At 45.8% G+C, this 5234-nt stretch overlaps 1 pseudogene; it reads right to left on the reverse strand.

Moving 5' to 3' along the window:
- Positions 1–3426: 3426 nt before the first annotated feature.
- LOC128109513 (protein BEX4-like) lies at positions 3427–3788 on the reverse strand (annotated as a pseudogene).
- Between the last annotated feature and the right edge of the window lie 1446 nt (positions 3789–5234).

The raw sequence follows: 5234 nt of genomic DNA on the forward strand, positions 1-5234 counted from the left end.
GAGGACTGAATGTGTGCAGCTAGGTTGTAGGTGAAGAAGGAAAAAGGGGTCAAAAACTGGGCCTCGGGCTCACTAGTGTTCAGAGACAAAGAGAAAACCAACAAACATACAAATGTGCTTGATAGGGAACTGGGATTAGAATAATACCAAGAGAGGCCTAGAAAGGGAAGTTCTAGAGTCAAGCAGAGCTGTCTGCTCCCTGCAATACGCAACATGGACATCATGCATGTTGTCAATAAGTGCAGGCTTGGAATGGTGAGGGAGAAAGGCCTCACCAGAGTGGGATTAAGAACATCCTGGAAATCAGAAAGGAGATAAAAGGTCTTGGGACAGTAAAGACATGGCAGGCTAGTTGGAAAGTCACAGGCATGTCAAGTTGGTATCTCAATAAATGAAATAAAAACATGTTGATCTGATGAAAGTGATCATATAAGAAATATAAGGAAATAATAATATAATAGAAAGGGGGAAGGATCACGGTTTTTTTTTTTACAAAAGCACCCTTATTCACCCTTACTGAGCATGACTGATTGAGGATGCAGGCAGCCACATCAGCTTGGACAGGAGCAGCCAGCTCATGAAAGGCAGGAGGCAGGAATGTGGCAGTGAGCTTCCTTCCGAATGAGAATCTACGGGTGTCAGCTTCAGGTTATTTCTCTTGCTCACCTGCCCTGGGCCCTGAAACCCTTGTTAATATTTACCTATCTCAATTAAAGCATCAATACTACCCTTCACAGATCTTTTATAGTATTCCTTTTTACTGTACCCCTGAATGGAAGTGAAGAGAAAGAATTAAGGATGAGCCCAAAGATCTTGAAGAGCTCTGGAAAGTTTTTCCACAGTACAACCTGAAATGAAAAGAGAGCCTTTCAAGTAGGGAAGGGGATCCATGAGAGAAGGTGGACAGAAACAATTTCAATCGATACTATTATCGTAGGACCACACAGGGATCACTGGGTATTTACAGGAAATAATGGTTTCACCATGGCCTCCATTTCTCCAAGCTTACGCTTGATTTTTTTTTTTTTTTTGGGTTTAGGAAAAATGGTTTTGTCACATTTACCCACTCCATGGCAACTCAAAGCATCACTAAGATCCTTAATTGTCACCAGAGACCTCTCAATACCTATATGAATGCACAGAATGACAAGACATAGATTTTCTCAACAACCTAGCACCCTAGAGTAAGATGAAGACAACAGAATTTTTCACTTTCTTTTAGACCATAAAACTGTCACTGAGGCTGTCAGGAAAAAAAAAGTGCATCACAGAAGTTTGTGTTCTCGGGGTATGTGCAGGGAGAAGAGGAGGGGGGTACTTATAGCCAGAGGACAGTGTCTGGGTGGTGGCAAAGTATGTGTTACATCCTAGGAATGGAGAGTGGGGAGTTTGCTGAGGGATTTATACGTGCCATGGTGCCAAATGTTCTGTGAGCAGGTCTGCACTCCAGTGTTAAAAACCTTCTAATTAAAGAAGAATGCCTCGTGCCTGGAAACAGCCAGCAGCCATAATTCATCCGCTGGAAGTAACACAGCCTAAGGAAATGGGAGCAGGGTACAGACAAGGCAGGGAAAGGGACTGTGAAGTCTGAAATGGTTCAGAACGGGCTCTGCCTGCAGCTGCCCTCGCCTGCTTATCCGCCTTCCACACATCCACGCCCTGAAACCGGCAGCCAACCCCTTTGCGGCACATCCGCTTTCCTGACCCCAACCTCGGAACCCTGTGGGCCAGCAAGATCTGTGTCTGAAGCTGTGTTCGAATGCCTTCCCTTCTCCCCTGGAGAAGGCATTGCGGCAGTAGCTGGGCTGTTGCCAAGAGCTAATTCTCCAAGTGTGGTCCTCAAACATCTTCCCATGTGTGTTCCAGGTTCGGGATCCGCCATGCTTACAAGAGAGCAGTGCCTAATCTCTTGTTTCTGGCATGAATAATGACTCTTTAATCAAACCAGATGAGCACCCAGCAGTAGCTCATGAACAGATGCTCCATCGGCCTGTTAGGGCTGCAGAACGTGTTCCACTTATGACCCGTTGATGCAGATAGTTCCCGTCATCAGACAAGCCATCCTTCACAATCTGGCATCCAGTCCCTGTCTTCCGTCATCACTGGAAGCTGACATTCTCCATGCTATCTCTCCCAAGCCTGTGGTCTCTAGTGGTATCTTTGCACATATGGTACACATGGATACATCTGTCAGGGACGTCCTCCCAGCTTCTGCCCCCAGCCTTATTCCTCCACTCACATATCATGCTTGGTATCACTCAAGACAAGCAAGGGGCCATCGCCTCCTTCATTCCCACAAAGCAGCCTTCCTTCTCCCCCCCGAGGCTAAGCATTCTTTTGGTGTTCCCAAAGTTCCTTATGGCTTCTCCACTGCAGACTTTCCACACTGTCTGTCATTGTCCGCTGCTTCCCAACTCCCCCACCACAGGAGGGACACTGTGAAGGGACAGGCCACCTTCCTTCACCTTGTGTCCCACTTCAAGTCAGTGTTTGATGTGCGCAGACACTCAATGAAGCTTCAAATTTGCTTCTTAGTATCATTTAATTAGTGTCAAAAATGCTTATTTTCTGTTACAACTGATACTGCATAGAATTAAATGCTTTCCCCTCTGACCAAATGCCTGACAAGGAGTAACTTAATAGAAGAAAAGCTTACTTGAGCTTGCAGTTTAGAGGGATACAGTTCCTAACAACAGGGCAGACAGAACGGCTTAGATCAGCTCGGTCCAGGCCTGAAAGGTGGCCTGTTGCGCTCTCTCTCTCTCTCTCTCTCTCTCTCTCTCTCGCTCTCTCTCTCGCTCTCTCGCTCTCTCGCTCTCTCGCTCTCTCGCTCTCTCGCTCTCTCGCTCTCTCGCTCTCTCGCTCTCTCTCTCTCTCCTCTTGCTTTTTAAATTGTTTTATTAATTTCAAATTATGAAAAAAGATTTTTTTTCTAAAACAGGTTAAATTGCCATGCTGATGTATTGGTGAAATTATTAAGACCACTACACGTAGTTAAAAGGGAGATTTATTTAGTGGCGTAACTTACAAATAGAGGGATAGGTAGGTTGCGGGTTCTGGGAAAGACGCAGCACAGTCCGGCAGTGTTCTCTGGAGAACTGTCCTCGGTCTACCTCTAGTGTCCAGGGTCCAGGAAAGAAGAGAGCACAGCGCATCCAGATCTCGGGTCTTCAGGGCCCTCCCTTGGCCCCGCCTCCTAGGCGTGATAGTTACCGAACCTCAATGGGGGTTGGAACTTCCAGACCAAAGCTGGAATGGCTACCCACTACATTGATGAGAATGTTTAGAATTAAATTCAACAGTAAAACAATGTTTATGCATAAACTGTTAAGTGGAAACACCAAAAGTTTACAGAAAAAAAATACCTCACTAAATACAAGGTTGTAAACAGTAGCTACTTTATGAGCTTACAGAAAACCATAGATTTCAAGGTATGAGGCAAAAGTCTTAATGGCTGTCCATTCCGTTTTTCGGAAATGCCTGTAAGGCCTCTTCTGTTGTTACCTGATCATTCTCTTGATTTCTGTCACCTGCCCTACAAATCTCCCAACATCCTCTTCCCCGTCGTTGTGATTAACATGTCTATTAGGTATGGCTCATCAAAAATTGGGCACAGGTTGCCTGACTCATCCTCTTCCGCCATTGCCCCAGGCTTCTTGCTTTCAACCTCTTCCAAGTGGTGGGAGGGATTCTTCTTCACTTTGCTTGGAGGTCTTCCCTCCTTCATTTTCTTTTTCATCATTCTCCACAGCGAGATCCCTTATGACTTGTTGCTCTTTGGGCACCATTATTCCTGGGCCTGCCCTTGCCTTCCGCTCCTCCCAGTGGTGCTCACCACCAGGTACACTTTGAAACTCGGCTCCTCAGACCCGCTCTGCTTCTGCTTTCCTTGCTCTCTGGGCCCATGTGCTCTGTGCCACCAGGAGCTGCGCCACCAGAAACAGGTGCCTCAGCCAGGGATGGCAGGCTGGAGAGAGCAAGCAAGGGCAAGTCCAGAGACCCAGAGCTGCCTGGTGGTATTAATGGTCTAGGAAGCAGAGTAAGACTCAAAGCAAGACCAACCTCTAGCTCTCAAAGCCTACCTCCGCATCCCTACATGTACCAAATATACACCAAGTCTCAAGTTTCTGCCACTTCCCAAAACAGTGTTACTATCTAGAGAGGGACCAAGTATTCAAACACATGAGTTCACAAGGGACATTTCATGTTCAAACCATAACAAAAAAAAAATCATACTACCATATAACCAAAGATGTGTGGACAGGTTATGCACAGAAAATAGCCAATGCTTTCTCTTCTTTTGACTTTTACTTAAGAGCTGCAACCTTAGCAGAGGATGTGATGGCCTAGAAGCCACAAAGCCCTGTGTTCTGTCTCCAGCGCTACATAAAGTGGGCATGGCAGAGCACACCTGTGTTCCCAGTACCTGAGAGCCAGAAGCAGGGAGATGAGGAGATCAAGGTTGTGGTCAGCCAATTTTCAAGTTAGAGGCCAGCCTGTGATACATGAAACTCTACCTCAAAACGATGCTAAATAAAAGAGAGAGGGAGGTTGGTCCATAGCTTTCTATCTGTAATTGCAAAATGAAAAATCCCTGATCACTGAACGTTTTCCCAACTACAGTGAAATGTGGCCTGGGTTCAGTTCATAGGCTACCAAAGGCTAACATGAAAGGGTGACCACTCTATTTAGTGTTTAGTAAAATCACTTGTTGTTTTGCCTAAGAAATACAATACAGAGGCTAGAGAAATGATTCCATGATTAAAAACATTTACTGCTATTCCAGAAAGCCAACGTTTGGTTTCCACCACCCACCTCCAGTGGCTCACAACCATCGGTAACTCCAGCTCCAGGAGATCTGACCTCACCCCGTGGTTTGTATTATCTTTTCAGTCACTGGGAAGCCCAACCAAATCTTTATCCCCAGTGTTTTAGGCTTGGAGCTGTGGATGGAGCTTGATCACCAAGAGGCCAGTGAAACTTTAGAGTCTCCAGTGATGGGACCAATCAGACACTGGCACATATTAAGCAACCATGGCTCACACAAAACAAATGGGTCTTCATTACATTGCCTTTTATGCTGGAGAGGCATGGACACATTTTCTGTTTCTCATTGGGCCAACATGTTTCATATTGCTTATGTCACAGCAACTGTCTTGCTGGTAGCATGGCACTGTCTAGTCCACAGAATGAGGTAAGACTTACATCAATTCGGGCCAACTTTGTTGCTATTT

Source organism: Peromyscus californicus, unplaced genomic scaffold (assembly GCF_007827085.1).
Source record: "Peromyscus californicus insignis strain IS unplaced genomic scaffold, ASM782708v3 Scaffold_14__1_contigs__length_90479793_seg_2, whole genome shotgun sequence".
NCBI lineage: Eukaryota > Metazoa > Chordata > Mammalia > Rodentia > Cricetidae > Peromyscus > Peromyscus californicus.